This window comes from Sapajus apella, unplaced genomic scaffold (assembly GCF_009761245.1).
Source record: "Sapajus apella isolate SASKATOON/1434 unplaced genomic scaffold, GSC_monkey_1.0 scaffold10, whole genome shotgun sequence".
In the NCBI taxonomy this organism is placed as follows: domain Eukaryota; kingdom Metazoa; phylum Chordata; class Mammalia; order Primates; family Cebidae; genus Sapajus; species Sapajus apella.
In genome coordinates, this window is record NW_022436950.1 from 19,679,050 (window position 1) to 19,697,982 (window position 18,933).

General features: G+C 44.4%; 1 long non-coding RNA gene and 1 other non-coding gene across 2 annotated transcripts; both read left to right on the forward strand.

Annotated features, from left to right (window-relative positions):
* Window positions 1-959: 959 nt before the first annotated feature.
* On the forward strand, window positions 960-12,994 carry LOC116551509. Its single transcript, XR_004268976.1, has 3 exons — window positions 960-970; window positions 9,861-9,866; window positions 12,756-12,994. It is a non-coding gene; the product is annotated as an uncharacterized LOC116551509 (long non-coding RNA).
* A 5,039-nt stretch (window positions 12,995-18,033) lies between these two features.
* LOC116552108 lies at window positions 18,034-18,136 on the forward strand. The gene has a single exon (XR_004269224.1). It is a non-coding gene; the product is annotated as a U6 spliceosomal RNA (small nuclear RNA).
* Window positions 18,137-18,933: the final 797 nt, after the last annotated feature.

The window sequence follows — 18,933 nt, forward strand, 5'->3', positions numbered from 1 at the left end:
GGGAATATCCTGTTTTCTTAGAGGGAGTACATCTAATTTTGAATAATACCAAGGGAAGTGCCTACACCCACTTTAATCCTGTTTCCTGACACATTTTCTTTAAGCTATTCTTAATGGTCCAGTTCATCCATTCCACCTTTCTGGAACTCTATGGTAGGTAGGCAGCATGCAGCTTCCAAGTGATACCCAATGCCCTTTCTGTATTCTGGGCCAAATCAGCCACAAATGCTGGTCTGTTGTCTGAACCAATGCTCAATGGCAGTCCAAACCTGGGGATGAGATCTTGACTTCATGGGACTTTTCAGTCCTAGTCAGGAAGGCCTCTACCCACCCAGAATATGTGCAGACCAGGACCAACAAATGCTTATGTCCCCCACACTTGGGCATTTCAGTGAAATCTACCTGGAGATCTTCAAATGGAGCTGCTCCATAAGCTTGAATGCCTCGGGGAATAGATGAACCTTGCCTCTCGTTGTGCTGCCGACAGGTAATGCATCGCTACACCACAGTTTTGGTCAGGGCCAACAAATGTGAGATGTAAAAATACCAGCCTAACAAATTCTCAATTGACTTGTCCTATATGAGTGGTTTCGTGTACGGTCTGTACGACTGCAGCCGCTAATAGCTGCAACACCGCTACTCTTCTACCCGATAGCCGGACCCATCCCTCTTTAATTATTTGCCCACCCCCCACCCCCTGCTTGGAGAAAATCCTTTTCTTCCTTAGAATAAGTGGGCACCAAGTCAGGTATCTGTAGAATTAGAGGGGCTGTAACTGCTGCTCGGTAGGGAATAGATGCCCCCTTAAGAGCTGCTGAATCAGCTTGGGAATTTCCCAGGGCCACAGAGGTATGGGCCCGCTGATGTCCTCGGCAGTACACGACTGCCACCCTTCGGGGCTTCCAAACTGCTTCTAACAACTGCAAGATTTCATATCGGTACTTTATTTCTTGTCCCCCTGAAATTAACAGTCCTCTTTCTTTGTACAGTGCCCCATGTACTTGAAGAGTTAGAAAGGCATAGCAGGAATCAGTATCAATGTTCGCAGCCTTACTTTCACTCAGTTCTAGGGCTTGGGTTAGAGCAATAAGTTCAGCCTTCTGAGCTGAAGTACCCTGAGGCAGTGGCATGGCCTTGATGACAGTGTCCTGAGTTACTACTGCATAGCCTGCACGCCTTTCTCCTCGTGGATTAGCAAAACTGCCTCCAACCACATGCAACTCCCAGTCTGCTACCATCCATGGTTGATCCCAAAGATCGGGCCTGCTGGAATAATCTGAGTCCAATACTTCAACACAGTTGTGTTTGACCAGGCCCTCTGACACCAGGAGCAAAGTGGCGGGGTTTAAAGTGTTACAGGCCTTGATGGTGATGTGGGGATTCTCACATAACAGGCTCTGGTATTTGGTTAACCTGGCATTTGTCAATCAATGATGTCCTTTGGTATTCATTAGAGTCACTACTGTATGGGGTGCTTTGATATTTAAGTTTTGCCCCAGATTTAACTTATCAGCCTCTTGTGCTAGCAGAGTGGTTGCTGCCAGGGCCCTTAGACATGGGGGCCAACCCTTGGAAATTCTATCCAGCTGTTTGGGGAGATAAGCTACAGGCCTGGGCCAAGGTCCCACTGTTTGTGTTAGAACTCCAACTGCTACGTTTTCTCTTTCTGACACATACAATGTGAAGGGCTTTGTTAAATCAAGTAACCCCAAAGCCAGGGCTGACATAAGTTTCTCTTTCAGTTCCTGAAAGGCCTGCTGCTGGGATCCCCATTCAAAGCATTCCTTGTCTCCCCGCTTCGTAACTTCATATAGGGGTTTTGCCAGTACTGCAAAGTTTGGAATCCACAATCTACAAAAACCTACGGCTCCCAGGAACTCCCTCACCTGCCTTCTGGTCTCGGGTTCTGGCAGGTTGCAAATGACTTGTTTCCTCTCTGCCCCTAGGCTGAGCTCTCCCTGCCAGTGAACCCCAGATATCGCACTTGCTCTTGGCAAATCTGGGCTTTCCTTTTAGACACTTTATACCCACGGTCCTCCAGGTGCTGAAGTAAGGCATCTGTTCCTTTTGCACACCCAACTGCCATGGGGTGTTCCAATAAAAGTTCATCAGCCTATTGGAGCAACATGCAGCCTAAGTCCTTAGCAGGAAAATTCTGGAGGTCATGCGCTAGTGCCCTCCCCCCACCCCGAAGATGATAGAAGAGTTCTTGAACCCCTGGGGTAACTGACTCCAGGTGTACTGGGTGGTTATACCTGTTTCTGGATTTTCACATTGAAAAGCAAATAGTTTCTGACTCTCTGAGGTCAGTCTAGTGCCAAAGAAAGCATCCTTTAAGCCCAAGCAGGTACCAAATATCCTCCACTTGGCAATAATCCCAACAGCATGTACAGGTTGGGTACCGTTGGGTGCAAAGTCACAGTAGCCTGATTAACCAAATGCAAGTCCTGCACTGGCCTGTAGTCTTTGGTCCCTGGTTTAGGAACAGACAAGAGGGTGTGCTCCATGGAGACCGGCAGGGAACTATAATTCCATAGTCCTTTAAGCATTGGAGATGGACTGGGATACCTGCAAGAGCTTTACCTGGGACCAGGTACTGTCTCTGTCTGATGGGTAATGCCCCTGGCTTTACTTCAATAACCACTGGGGCCTGGTTTACTGCCAGCCCTAGGGGGTTGTCCTCTGCCCAGACCCACGGCTATCACTTGGTTAGAGCAGGGGTTAATTATCATCATGGTTCAGTCAGGAAGAGTCTCCACTCCTCCTCCAGAGGGACTATGAGAGCCATCATAATCCCTGCCTGAGGCAGTTTTAGCTGCCAGGAGCCTTTATCAGTGAAGGTGATAGTACCTTTTAGTTTGCTAACAAGTCTCTCCCCAAGAGGTGTGGGGGGTAGTCCTGCATGTACAAGAACTGATGTATAATCTCACCGAACAGGTCTGTGGTAGGCTAACAACCTGCTTCTCTGCAACTCCAGTTGCCCCAAGTATGTCTATTTTCTTGCTGGACAAAGGGGCCATGGGTTGTATCACCACTGAGTGCTCTGCCTGGTGTTGACCAAGAAGTCAATGTCCTTGCCCCACTGTCACCCTGACCATGGGCTCTTTGGGGGCAATTGAGCCCAGTCCCTTCAGTCCTGTGGCCCTTTCATTAGATTGAACAGAGCTCCTTTACTTTTGTCTGAAGCCTTGGGCTTAAGATCTCCTGTTTTCCTCTCAACTGGGGGCACTTGTCCTTCCTTTGTCCCACTTCCTTACAGTAAGCACACTGGTTACGCTGCAGGCACAGGTGATTAGACTGGGTAGCCTTCCAGGAGCACCCCTTTCCCCACCCTTTTGGGGGTGCTCCTCTAATAGCAGCAGCTATCAAGTCAGCACTTGTGGAGCTTGATGCTCATTTTCTCTACACCTTTCTCTATGGCTTCCTGTGTCTCTGTTCACAAACACCTGGTTAGCTATTTCCAATAACTGAGGTTTTCATGCCTGCAAATCCTGCCTGCTCCTGTAGCTTTCTCCCAACGTGTTCTGCACACTGACTGACTAATGTCATATTTACCATGCGTTGATTTTCAGGGCTCTCAGAATCGAAAGGAGTATACATGCGATAGGCTTCGCATAGCCTCTCCTAGAACTGTGCTGGGCTTTCCTCTTTCCCTTGAATAACCTCAGAGACTTTATTGATGTTTGTAGCTTTCTGGGCTCCCTTTTTCAATTCTTCCAGTAAGGCCTCTCTGTACTTGATTAGCCTTTGCATGCCCTCTGGGGTGTTTAGATCCCACTGGGGGTCAATCCCCGGTGGCTTGGTTTGACATACTCTTGGGGATTCTGACAATCTGCTGGAACATGCTCCTCCAACCATTTGGAAGTGGTTTGGAGTACTCTCCACATTTCATCAGTGTTAAAAAGATACATAAACAGTTGGTGGCAGTCAGCCCAAGTTGGGTATGAGTCTGGACAATAGTTTGCAGTAGGTCAATGACAGCTCGTGGCTTCTTGGTATAAGACGGGGTATTATTTGTTACTTTCCAGTTGATAAGATCAGCTGAGGTGAACGGCAGGTATGTGGTATGTGAAAACACGTCTTTCCACCATGTGGCCATCCTCATCCACTCTGGTATACCTTTGCTCTCTTAAAGGCATCTGCACCCCTGCCTTGGGTCGCAGATGAGCTGCTAGAGGAGGATTTCCTCTCGGGAGGTGGGCAGCTATGGGAGGAGTGCCTCCACATTTTTTCTTGTCTACCCTGGGCGGTTTAGGGGCATGCAATTCTAGCAGGGGTGCTGCGGTTTCAGGCTCAGGGGCAAGTACTCCTTCCTCCTGATAAGGGGGAGGTATCATCAGCAAAGGCTCTTCTGCCGTTGGATCTGCCAGGACCTTAGGAGTCTGTGTCCCTCGGTGGGTGGAGCGGGGTTTTTCCCTGGCTGCCTGCCCCTTTGCCATCAGTACAGTTGCTGCCTGTCCTCTTAGCCACTGTGGGGGGTTTAGAACTAGCAACAGCCATTAATCTATATATGGATATTGATCAGGATGTATTGGCTTGCATGTAACCTTATGCTATACTTTAGAGACAAGAGACCTGTCTAAGCTTCCCTCTGAGGGCCAATCCACCCCAAATGCTGGCCAGTCTACCTCACATAAGGTCCTCAGCTTTCCTGGTGTCATAGTCACTCCATAATCTCCACTAAAGCCCTTCTTGAAATTTTTCAGCATGGTCCCCAGAGAAGTAGGCTTGTTTTGAGTGTGGCCCATGTTTTTTGCACAGAAATAGCACTCACAGGCAGTAAAGAGAGTCTTATTCCGCCCTCAGTTTCTCCCACCCTGCACCGCATGACACTTGCTTTCAATTTCACTTCAGGCCAGTAGGACCGTCTCCCTCTCAGGAGTGTTTCCGACACTTGGCATTGAAGAGTTTGTTACTTCCCCAGAATACCTAGATTGTGAGGGCACCTCCTTCTAGCCACATGCGGATCACCCCTAATCCCAGCCAGCTCCACAATATGCTCGGAGCTTATGGTCCCCTCTAACAGACTTGCCGCTCCCACATCTCACGGCTGGTGAGTTCAGCTGGACTCCTCCAATCACTTACACAGTCATACATCTCCCGCCACCCAAATTGAAACCAAAAGCAAGACTTTCAAGGTTAGTTACAGCGAAAGAGAGAAAGCCGAGTTCAGGAGTGCCAAATTCAGCACACGTGGGTGATCAGGCCACGCTGCCACCTAAAGAAGGTGGGCAAGTGTCTCAGGACTGGTCCTACTGTGTTTCTGTCATCCGGACACTCCGAGCACCCATTCCTGCTCAGCGTTCAGCCACTGGGTGGATCCGCTGTGGGGGCCTACCCTGCTTTGCTCTGGCAAGGCATTCCATCAGGGCCAATGCCTACCCAGGAGGGCTCTCAGGACTCACATCGCCCAAGTGGGCTGGAGTCCCCTGCAGGGATGCTCTGCAGGGCAAGACAAAACCGCCTGGGAGGTGTCCCGGCTGTCCACCAACCGAAACTCGCTTCCTGATCAGGGAACCAAAGAATGAAGCAGGAGGGCCACAATCAAACCTCTCGAACACAGAACAGAAAAGGAAGTGGTAATTTTATTCAGCCAGGAGCTGTGGCAGCATGGATGCCTCAACAACCAAGCTCCTGGACAAAGAAAACCTTGGCCCTTTTAAAGGCTTGCAGTCTGGGAGGTGCACATGTGAGAGGGTCAAGAGTGTGGGGAATGTGACTAGGTCGGGGTCTGAGCAGTGGAGCAAGAACAATGCCTTCCAGGGAAAATTCCTCCGTACCATGTCCATGATCTTTAGATAGGGTTGTGGTTAGCAGTAGGGGGTTTGATTCTTCAGACCTGACCGGCGTTACCAACCGGTCCCTCCTCTGGCTGACTTTTAAATTCTCCTTTTGAGATGCAGTGTAGAAGGCTAAAGGGGTAATGGCCTTAGCAGCTTGGAAGGAGGGGTTCTCCTTCCTCAATATCTCTGCAATAGTACAGGGAAAAATGAGAACAGCTCAGAAAATTTAGACTGTTCCAGAAATCCATCTCTAAATAGCTACAACTAAGGTACCAACCACAGAAGACAGTAAGGGCACTGGAGCCTCTTCTAACAAACTGCAATCTACCAAATGCTGGTAGATATCACACTGTTCTCTGGATTGGATTTTTGTATTTAAAGATAAAAACAGAGATTCTGCCTCCAAAATCCATGTCAGCATTCTATTGCCCAATTATCATTAAGCATGTAATTATAACCATCAGATAGTTAAACTATAACTGGCACTAATGCGATTGGATTGCTAAAAAATATTCCTGAGTACCACACTTATCCCAGTACTGGTAAACTGCTATGCTAATGTCTTGGCACATGTGACTAATAATGAAATGAGTTATAACTGTGTGTTTGGATCACATTACATTACTTCAAGTGTATCATAATATTTTATAGCTTAATGGAGAATCTGGCTTATAGCAATACAGGAAAAATAAATCTCAGCCAATCATCATCCATTAAAAAAAAAATCTACGTTTAGCAGCTGACAAGATTTTAACCATCAATAACAATTACCCTGAAACCTTTTTGACACAATAGGTATATTTTAATATCAATAACATAAAATACACCCTCACTAATGGAGATATATTAAGATATTGATTAGTTATGCAAGTAAGTTTATGCTTATTCCGTTCCCACTAGTAATTATGAGCAGGCTGTTGACTACTCCTTGAACCACATCTTTTAGCCCATTTCCCTTTTTCTACCCAAGAGTATACTTGGCTGGCAGATAATCAGAACAAACAGACATTCCTGGAAAATGTGAACCATATGTGCAACCGAATGCAGCAAGCATTTGCTGAATGCCTACTAGGTGCATCCTAATTGTGTTGGGGGTGCCAGGACTACACAGTGGAAAGGGACAGTCCCTTTGCTTAAGAAGCTTATGGTCTAGCGGAGGAGACAGGGAGGACCACAGCACACAGAAAGATGGGAATGGGGCATGCAGAGAGGCAGCTGAGCCAGCCCAGTGGGGAATCTGAGGAGCCACTAATGACTGTACCATAAGGCAGAGGAAGCAGAGGCAGGGCTGGGAGGAAACAGGGGAGCTGGAGCACAGGCTGTAGAGTGGTGCCTTTTCAACATTTTTCTCAGGTTAACATGTGGACATGACAGTTGCTAGGACACTAAGCGAAAAAATGTTGAAGGAAGTAACGGGAAAGCAAGATGTGTGGACATGTGCATAAAGGCAGCAGAGGACTGGGGGCTGTCTAATGCATTCACTAACCCAACCGGAGGGCCCAGCTCAGTTCCCCACAGGGACCCTGGGGCCCAGCTGCTCTTCCCAAGCTGGAGATCAGGCCAAAGGAAGCACAAGTGTAACCACCTATGGGTTCTTCCTGCCCATCTCACAGACAAAACCATTTCCCTGAGACTGTGGCATTGCAATAAAGAAAAAGTTTAATTGACCCAAGGCCAGCCATGCCACTTGGGAGTCAGAGTTATTATTCAAATCAATCTCCCTGAAAATTCAGAGGCTAGGATTTCTCAAGGATAGTTTGGCAGACTAGGGAATTGACTTCTGGGTGGGGCCAAATGACTGGTTGACGGTTCCAGTTCCCGGTTGGAGCCATTGGTCGCCAGAAATGCAAAAACCCGAAAAGACATTTCAAAAGGCCAATCGTAGGTTCTACAACAGTGATATTATCTTCAGGAGTAATTGGGGATGTTGCAAATCTTGTGACCTCTGGAATAATGGCTGGCAAGACTCCTCTTTCTCCTAACCTGCTGGTCTTTCATTAGCTTTACAAAGGTGGTTTAGTTTTGGAGAAGGACTATTATCATTCAAAGTACAAGCTAAATAGCTCCCAAAGTTAGCATGGCCTAAGCTCAGGAATGATTAAGAGCAGTGTGGAGGTTAAAGGTGAGATGTAGGTTGGTTTATTAGATCTCTTTTACCGTCATAATTTTCTCACTGTTACAATTTTTGCAAAGGCAGTTTCACAAGTGTTCTAGGGCTTGGAAGGGGAAAGCTCAAGACCATGGGTGAGAAGGAACAGACAAAGGGCATTTGGGAACTAAACAATCTGAAAATGATTCAAGAAACCAACGTGTTTTTCTGGTATTTGAATCACTACAGATGATTTTCAAAGTTTCATAGTCTCTCTTTCTCTCTATCTTTGTCTCGTGCTCTCCCTCTCTCTTTCTCAGAAACTTGCCTGCCTTGTAGTTTCCATGCCTACGTTTAGGAGGGGTGGTGCCAGCCCCCATGCTGATCCTAAATCCTTGCTTCCTGCACGTGTGATGAGCACAGAGGTCTTGAGTCTCAGAATTGACCAAGGAGCCAGAGCTACCACTTTTTGCCAGCCAGTATCCTCTCCACCAGCCACTCCAGACTTCATGAATCCCCATGTCGTTCTGGGCATCAGGAAAGCAAATGGTGAAGGTGTCACCCCTGCTCTGTCAGGTCTTCCAAGAGTGAAGCTCATTTGCAATGCAAAGCAACATGAAAAGTACATTCTTTTAGCATTGAAGACATGTGCCAATTCCCCAGGCACTGGAAAATAGCAAAGACTGATGTTTTGATGTTATTTTTTAAGGCACTTTTTAAAAAATGAAGATTCCCATTTTTTCACATTCTCCTGAATGGCACAGAGGTAAATGGAGTGAGAGAAAGAAGACTCTTTTAAAATACGATCTGTTTTTTTGTGTGCAGGCTGCTTAGAATGCCAATGCCTGCAGGCTATAGGAGAATTCAGATGAGAGAATTTCCTTCATTCCAAATTAAAAAACAAGAGAACTAGACCTTAAGGCTATGTCTGCCTTGAAACTCTTCCTCAAACATGGTGTTTCACAATTACAATACAACGATTAACAAAGAATGATTTTCTTTCAACTAGGAGTTGAAGTAAAACACAGACACCCTGCCGGTCACTCTTGGTGGCAAAGTTGCCGCAAAGCAAATAACAAAGCACTGGGGGCTTACTCTGACTTTCTTATCAGAGCCAGTCAACAAGAATTTATATATAACAGTTTGTACAAAACCTAATTTTCTGCCTTGATGCCCAGGGAGGGGGTCTCTGCCTCACTACAGGGGTTAGTAAATATTCCCTGTACACAGAAGGTAATTCCAATTAGAACATGGTAACCAAGACCTCTAAAGCTCACGGGAGCCCCATAACTGCCTCTACCTAAAATTATTGTAACTCACGGCAAATGTTAATGCATCTTTGTACTGCTGAGTCTCTGATGCTCTAACTAAAGTTTCATCTAGCCCTTCTAATGCCTACCTCCAACCTTGGAGTCCCTGTCTTCTTCAACTAACTGGTGAGCTCCTTAGAGCTGGCCAAATCCCATTCATCTTCCTACTCTCAACTTCTACGGCAAGACCTGCCTACTGGTAGGCTATTAATATGTGCTTGTTAAGTAAATGATGCAGAGTTTGACCCCCAGCAAGTTTGTCTCTTGCCCAAGATCACAGCTAATTAGGAACAGAATCAACCTAAGTCTCCCAATTCCCAGCCCCTTGTGTTTTCTTCTCAATGCCTAGAAATGAAGTAGGATATCTTCCTGACCCCTTCACAGGTGGGAAATGCAGTGCACAGGAGCTAGAACTAGCCAGCTGCTTTGGTGCCAGCAGGGGTGGACTCCACTTGCTCAGCCCCACTGTGTTCCACCCCTCACGAGAGGAAAGGATGCACAGATGAGCAGGTGCAGGAGGCAAGGCAAGCATTTTTGGGTGCCAACAGGAGCAAATCTCTGTGTAGGCCCCATAGCAGCATCTTGTGAGGTGCCCATGACCCCTGAGGCCCCAGAAGGAGTGTTACAGTGCCCTTTTAGCTTTGCCATCTGCAAACAGCTTAAGTGTTAACAGCTCAGTGGAGGGTCAGCATGACAGTCTTTTGCACCCACATTTGTGGCACCTGAGTTCTTATCTGGCATCTAGGAGGAATGAGGTCACATGAAGGAATTGGAGGTGGGGAATGCAGGGGATTTTATTGCCAATTGGCTCTCAGCTGGAAGATGAGGTGACAAGGGGACAGAGTAGGAAAGGTAATCTCCAAAGCTATGACGTCAAGCTGCCCCTCTGAAGTCAAGCCACTTCTGTCTGACATCCAACCATAGCGTCGGACAGTCTCCAACAGTCTCTGACAGTCTCTAACATCCAGCTGCTTCTCCTCTCTACTGTGTGAGTCTGGGGTTTTTATGGGCACAGGGTGGGGGGCAGGGTGGGCCATTTGTGGTTTTGGAGAAGGCAACATTCAACCAGGAAAACAGGCATGTAAGTTCTTACTTTGGGCCACACTATCAGGCTTTTCAGTTTGAGGGTGGGGCCTTCACCAGGGACCCGCCTTTTTCTGCCCAGAAGTTCTCTGCATCTTGTCCCTATCTGAAAGGGGTCAGAGATTATTAATAATGGCTTCCACTTATTGAATACTTAGGTGCCACATCCCTCCCCTGGTACTATGCATACATTATTAATCTTTGTTACAACCTTAGATGATAGATAGCCCCTATTTTACAAATGCTCAACCAAAGGAGGCATTTGTCCAAAGTCACAGAGCAAGAATATGGTAGAGCTGGTGAATGGGGCAGACTGGCCTGTCCCCGTATCCCATGCTTTCTCACCCTGGCCTCATCTCCTCCCTAATGAACAGAAAACCAAAAACATTTGTTGAAATGAATCACAAATGGCATAAAACCTTTATTACCAAACCACACTGGTAGCCACTCACCCGGGGCAGTAAGGCCAAACATCTACAGCTGAGATTTTTACAGAATAGGAAAGAGAAAGGAGGATGTTTGTTTACAGGGCACTGGGTAAGAGAATCAGGCAGTTCATGCTTAAGACCAAACCTCCACAATGGCTTATAACAGGGGTACCCAATCTTTTGGCTTCCCTGGGCCACATTGGAAGAATTGTCCTGGGCCCCACATAAAATGCACTAACCCTAACGATAGGTGATAAAATAAATAAATAACAAAACAAATCTCATAATGTTTTAGGAAAGCTTGCAAATTTGTGTTGGTCCACATTCAAAGCCATCCTGGGCCACATGTGGCCCACGGGCTGTGGATTAGACAAGCTTGGCTTGTAAGCAAGGGTTTTTTAAGGCAGGGGTAAATTTCAGGAAAGTGGAAGTTACAGGCAAAATTACAAATCAGTAGATGAGGTGATGCATTGGTTTGTTCCTAAAAAGATGTGATATCTTGAAGCACAGGCTTATAGATCACAGGTAGACTAGAAGATTTTCTCACTGGTTAAGGAAGGGAAGTTTTCTCTAGACACTTGGGGTCAGCAGAAAAGAATGTTAGATCTGGCCCACAGATGTGACTTCTTCCAGGCCCCTCTGGAAGAAATTTAGGACAAAGAATGACTCTCAAAACTCAGTCCTCAGTTCCCCCTTATCTGAGGTCTGTGTGCCAGTGGATTCACTAGGTGGGGGTCGGGAATTCTGAAAAGCAGCCCAGGGACTAAGAAGTTATCTTTAGTTTCTAAAGGGAACCAAACATCTCCTGACTCTAACTTCTTTGGCTATTGTTTTAAGCTATTGTTATTTTCTTTCTTATCAAGTCACTCACTGACTTCTCCCGGCTAACTAGATGCCTGGAATTTCCCTTAAAGAAACTCCAGGTACTTCTTTATTTTCAACCCTGGGGAGGAGCCAGCAGGCCCCTAAGAGGGGTTCATGCTCCATCTCACCGACATGACTCAATAAATAGTAGATAAATTTTTTTCAAGGGTATGAAAAACATTGCTTTCCTTTTGGTGAGTACGTTATGAAAAAAAATCAGAGTCAAATTCAAAATAAGCAAGGAGAGAAAAGTGTCTGAAGAAGTTATACCTGTTTAAATAGTAATAAAAACACAAACTAAAGTCCTGTAGGCACAAAAACATGGAGAGGTAAAATCTGCCTGAGAATCGGGAAGACCCATAGGATTCTTGGAGCAGCTGTCTGCTATGTGCTTTAGTCCTGAGAGGTTGGTAATTTAAGGGGCTCATAAAAATAAGCAAACAAACTTTCAAAAGTCTGGACCTACATCTTCCTCTAAAAAGCCAACAAAGATCTCCCGCTAAGAGATTGTCACAAACATACAAAGAATCATATTACAACCTCAGCAGTCTTACTTACAGCTTGGAAATGTGATCTTTTCTGTTCAAATGTGGTTGAAGTTTGTTGGGACTGGAAAATAGATTATTCTCTCCTTAAAAGGGCATGCTGACCGCTCTGTGGCTAGCACGAGCAGGTTATATCTTGGCTGATTTAGACTTTACTTGTGTCAGACTGGGCCCAAACAATGTGTCTGGTCTGATTCCCTCTGTCTTATCCAGACAGCTGGGATCATGTGGGCTTTGGAGATTTGAACCCCAGGATACTGAATGCTGGTCTTGGGACTCAGCCCCCACAAACAGGAATAAGAACTGCAATCAATTTAGAATACTGACTGCAACACCATGGACTCTTTGAACAAAACAGAAGCAGGAAAGATATAGTCCAGTCTCCTCATTTTACAGATGAGGAAACTGAGACCCAGAGAGAAGGAACCTGTGGACTTACAGACTATTCTGGAAAATGCCAGTCTTGAGATCACAAGCCCAGTCTAGCAGAATGGCTGTTTGCTGTTGTTGCTGCTTAAATTGGAATTACTTGCAAACATTTAACAATTAGAAAGCTCAGTCTGGTGGTTCCTAAGCACAGAATCACCATGTGCTCCCACAATTCTACTTCTACGTATGTATCCAAAAGAACTGAAAGCAGGTCAGTAAAACAGATATTTGTACAGCCATTTCCATAGCAGCGTCATTCACAATAGCCAAAAGGTGGACGCAACCCATGTGTTCATCAGCAGATAGATGAATAAACAAAGCATATCGCATATATTCATAAGTGAAATATTATTCAGTTTTAAAAAGGAAGGAAATTCTGACACATGCTAAGCATGAATGAACCTTGCAAGCATGATGCTAAGTGAAACAAGCCAGTCACAAATGGGCAAATACTGTATGATTCCACTTACACGATGGACCTAGAGTCATCAAATTCATGAAGACAGAAAATAGAACATTGGCTACCAGGAATGGGGAGTTATTGTTTAACAGTTTGGAGTTTTCGTTTGGGAAGATGAAAAACATTCTGGAGATGGACAGTAGTGATGATTACACAGCAATGTGAATGTACTGAAGGTACACTTAAAGACGGTTTCAATGGTAAATTGTATGTTACATCTATTTTATCACAATTTAAAAATTAAATGTTTCTACATAAATACCCAGACTTCCAGTGTCACTTGAAAAATAGAAGAGCTGGTGACAGTGGGCTCACATCCCCACAGAAATCTGCACAGCAGCTGCCCCCTTAGAGAAGATGCTGTCCCATTTTGTGTGGCCACTGCCTATGCCCTCTTCATCCCTCTCCCTCAGCAGCTGGGCACCTGCAGCCACCAGTTCCCAGACCTGGCTATGTGAAAGCAAAATATCTTGGGCCCTCAAAATCACTAAGCTAAAGGGAAAATTCAAGCTGGAAACTGCGTGGGGCAAACCTGTCCCCCATTCTATTCAAAATCATCCCTCTGCTGAGATAAATGCATACCTGATTGGCTCCTTGGAAAAGCTAATCAGAAGCTCAAAAGAATGCAACCGTTTGTCTCTCATCTAGCTGCAGCCTAGATGCCCCCTTCCTGCTTCTAGTTGCTTCGAGTTCTCCCGCTTTTGCTTTGAGTTGCCCTGCCTTTCCATACCAAACAAATGTTCATTTTATATATGTTGATTGATGTCTCATGTTGACCTAAAATGTATAAAACCACGCTGTGCTCTGACCTTCTTGGGAACATGTCATCAGGACCTCCTGAGGCTGTGTCGTGGTTGCGGGTCCTCAAACTTGGCAAAATAAACTTTCTAAATTAACTGAGACCTGTCTCAAATTTTGGGGGTTCAGAGCTACACAGTGGAATCAGCAGGAGAACTTTCAAAAAATACCACAAATCATATCCCAGGCTCCACCCCAGATAAGTGGGAGGGGCAGGGCCCAGGCACTGGTAAGTTCTGAGAGCTCTGCAGGTGCTTCTAAGAGGCATCCGCCACTGAGGACCATCTGGGTTCCTGCTCTGGGACTTGGCTGCCCATTGGTATTACCTGGCGAGATTTAAAAATGACTGACGTCTCTTCCTACGGGTTCTGAATCAATTGGTGTAGCGTGCGGCAGGAGGTCAGGATTAAGTTTACTAAGCAATTGAATATATGGCAAAGATTGAGATCCACTACTGTGGCCATTTGGGTTTATATCCCATGCTGAGGACACACGGCACTTGCTTCACCTTTACCCCACCACCCTGCCAAATTAAATATGCAAATAACTCATACGACTATGTTACGTGTTATATATACATATTTATGTATACATACACACTGTTGGCTAAAGGAACAAGATGTCAAGCTTTTAAAGAATTAAAGTTAGTTTCATTCAAAAATCTTGCAGTGGACAGTAAGACTATACTGAGTCCTCCAGCCATGGAGCAGTCCTGCCAGACTGCAGCAAGACAGTGTTTTAGCCCATTGCTTATATACAGATGGTAGAGGTTCCGAATGTGCAAATTCTTCTCCAACTTGTTCAGATGTTACATCGAAGCAAAGATCACATCAAAGATTATGTGTGAGAGTACATCTGGTCATAGATTACAGAAGCATAGTCACCAACCCCATTGGACATTATTTTCTGTGTAGGAAAAAGCAAAGCTAAGTATTGACTCAGGCGCACGTGCCTTACCCTATTTTGTCTTCAAAGCATCTTTCCAGAAAGCTGCAGGTTGCTACAGAGTCAGAGCTTTAGGAAATTATGCTGGCACGCAGAAATGACCAAACATGGCTTCTTACATTTGTTACTTTGTCTACAAGACACACACACACATACACACACACACACACACACCCTATGAGATTAGTAATTTAAGAGCTCATAAAAATAAGAAACAGAAGCAGGCAGATTGCCTGAGCTCAGGAGTTCGAGACTAGCCTGGGCAACACGGTGAAACCCCAACTCTACTGAAATACAAATTAGCCGGTAGCCGGGCAGGGTGGCATGCACCTATAGTCCCAGCTACTAGGGAGGCTGAGGCAGGAGTATTGCTTGAATCCTTGAACCTGGGAGGCAGAGGTTGCAGTAAGCCAAGATCGAACCACTGCTCTCCAGCCTGGCCGGTAGAGACAGAGCAAGACTCAGTCTCTCAAAAAAAAAAAAAAAAAATATTGCAGCATGTACACACCCACAACACACACACACACACACACACACACACACACACACAAACACACACACACAATCCATTAACCAGCCACCTTACTCTCTATGGTTGACTCCAAATTCATCCCAGACCAGAGATAAACCGTCACTGGGGCACACAGAATAATTTTCACATTGGAATTCTAGAGATGAATGAGTAATTATAGTTTCCTTGGAATTGAAAACAAAACCTGTTCTTTTCTTCAACATTTACTGCACCCATGCATTTTCTTAGTTATCTCACGTCAGCCTCTAGGGCAACACAGTGAGGGAGACACTGTCATCCTCATGTTCGATGAGGTAAGTGTAAAGGCCCACACGGTGATTACTTTGAAGGGAACACCGCTCCTTTGAATGTATAAGTCCTGGAATTTTTCTTCAAATCAGCCATAATATTTTACAATCACACCTTGTATGTTCCCAGAATGTTCTGTTAAATAGGATTTTTGTAATGTGATTCTCACTTTAAAGGCACCAAGGGAATTTGGTATTTTTAGGGAACACTTCAGAGAAACATTTTATAAAAACAAATAACCCTTTAGTGCTGTGAACATTGAACTCTTAATGTAGCTGTTCTGTGAGTTAGGCGTTTTTTAGAGTTGATTTTTTTCCCAGTATACTGAATCTGTTTTCAATGCATATCCCAAAGAGTGTATGAGTAAATTAGAGAAGATTTAAGAAAATAAGTGTTCTGAATAGGAGTAGCAAGCTTTCAAAGTCTGCCCTCTAACGTAATAATGATAAGGAAATTTTAAGCTCCCTCCCTCTCTCAATTTTCCAGCTGCAAAATTTGAGTCATTTCTTCCTAAAAGAATGTCTGAGTCTAATAGAATTTAAGACCATCTCTCTCCACCCTACCTAAGTGGCCTTTCTATCACCCATTTTCTATTGTGGCAGATGGGTCGACTGTCTGCTGAAAGGCTGGGGTGACTTGGTTGGCTAAAACAGCAGCATGGACCACCCCTAACCCAACTGGTGTTCTGTAATCTGCTGTTAGTAACACAAGAAAAACCTAACTGGGCTGAAATGGTCTAGTGGGTTCTACTACAGGCAGAGAAATAAACAGAGGCATAGGACTTTAGAACAGAAGTGTGTTCCTTTTAGAAAGAGAACTGAGAAGTAATATATTTTACAAGTTAGCAGCCAAGTGCAGCAGTTATAACCTAGGGGCCTAACAGAGATAACCTCTCAGGAGCTATTGGAAAAAGAAGGGGATAGAGCACAGAACAAACCCCTGGCACCGGACTGAAACTTAGAACAAGTGGCATGCTGAAGTATGAGCTGGCTTTATTCAGAGGCTGGCTTCTAAATGTTCAGAACTGAAATTCACAGGTGGTGGTTACACTCCCTAGGTAGCCTAGAAATGCTTATTTAGTCCTTAACGTTCTTAAAGAATAACCCAGACACTAGCTTTGCTAAGGTCTGGGCCTTAAAATGAGATAGGCGACATAATACTGGGGGAAGAGAATGAGGAAGTAAAGAAGATAGACATAGAGGAAAAAGTAGAAGGTAGAGGTAGAGAAATATGTTGGCCTGAAACAAAATTCTGAAGTAATAAGCATTTATGTTTGGCATTTCTCAATCTCACATTTTGAATTACATTCCCAGTGCTGCATCAAATTAGCACTCAGGCCTATGCTCTCTTCACCCAGTGCTAAAAACTTATCTTTATCTGTTTAAATCAGAGCTCCATTGGGAATAGAGGAGACGTTCCTACCAGACTAACCCTCTCATAGGAAACAACTATAAACTCTTTTAAAAATATAAAAATTAACCCTAAGGTCCTAGAAACTCACCAAAGCAGTGAGAAAATGGAGAAGGGTAGAGGGAGCCTTGCATAGGAGAATGCTGAGTGCTGTGTGTCGTAAACCACACAATAAATGGGACGTTAGATTTTTGCTTTAAATGCTCATATAGCTTCCTAATCATGGGAGAAAGACCTGCTCCCATGATTCAATTACCTCCCACCAGGTTCCTCCCACAACACATAGGAATTCAAGATGAGATTTGGGTGGGGACACAGCCAAACACAGGAATGAAGAGACAGCTATGTAATAAAGCAAAATGCCAATGTTAAAACATAGGAGGTAGCTTACAGTAAGCTGAATAATGATCCCCAAATGCGTGCACACACTACTCCCTAAAACCTGGGAATATGTTACCTTACACAACAAGAGGGATTTTGCCAATGGGATTAAGAATCTTAAAATGCAAAGATTATCCTGGAATATCAGAATGGAGGCAATGTAATCTCAGGGTCCTTAAAGAGGGAGGGTCCTGGCAGAAGGCCAGAAATGGAAAAAGTGCTATCACTACAGAAGCAAAGGATGATGTGCCCACAAGCCAAGTAATATGTACATCTTCTAAAAGCTGGAAAAGGCAAGGAATAGATACCCCTAGAATTTCCAGAAGTAACACATCTTGCTAGTACCTCGATTTTTTATAAGCCTCATTTTAGACCTCTGACCATCAGAATTGTAAGAGAATACATTTGTGTTACTTTTAAGCCACTAAATTCATGGTAATTTGTTTAAGAGCAACAGGACTCTTATACATAAATATAATACACATATGGCTGTACATTGCATAACTATTTTAATTTTTCTGTATATTTGAAAATTTTCATGTTAAAATGTTGAAATTTTTTAAAAGCTTTCATTGGCCAAAGGTAGGAATAGATCAAAGCCAAGCTAACTGAACTATTTTACTCCAATATCTGATCAGGTAACAACTTCTCAACCCTCTCAAAGTTATTTAAAAGATTTAAGTAGAGCTCGCTTTGGCAGCAAATATACTAAAATTGAAATGATACAGGTAAGATTAGCACAGCCCCTGAGCAAGGATGACACATAAATTCATGAAGCATTCCATACTTTTACAGAAAGAAGTAACTTCAACATCAACAAAAAGGACATCCACTCAGAGACCCCATCCAAAAGTCACCAACTACAAAGACCACAGGTAGATAAATCCACAAAGATGGGAAGAAAACAGCACAAAAAGGATGAAAACACCAAAAAACCAGAATGCCTCTCCTCCTCTAAGTGATCACAACTCCTCACCAGCAAGAGACAAGGCTGGATGGAGAATGAGTCTGATGAATTGACAGAAACAGGCTTCAGAAGGTGGGTAATAACAAACTTCTCTGAGCTAAAACAACATGTTATAACCCAGTGCAAACAAACTAAGAACCTTGAAAAAAGGTTAGATGAAATGCTAATGAGAATAAATAGCTTGGAGAAGAATATAAATGACTTGATGGAGCTGAGAAACACAACATGAGAACTTCGCAAAGCAGACACAAGTTTCAATGGCTGAATTGACCAAGCAGAAGAAAGGATATCAGAGACTGAAGATCAACTCAATGAAATAAAACGAGAAGGCAAGATTAAAGAAAAAAGAGTGAAAAGAAATGAACAAAGCCTCCAAGAAATATGGGATGTGAAAAGACCTAATCTATGTTTGATAGGTGTACCTGAATGTGACAGAGAGAATGAATCCAAGCTGGAAAACAGTCTTCAGGATATTATCCAGGAGAACTTACCAACCTAGAAAGGCAGGCCAATATTCAAGTCCAGGAAATACAGAGAACACCACAAAGGTATTCTTCAAGAAGAGCAATCCCAAGGCACATAATTGTCAGATTCACCAGGGTTGAAATGAAGGAAAAAATG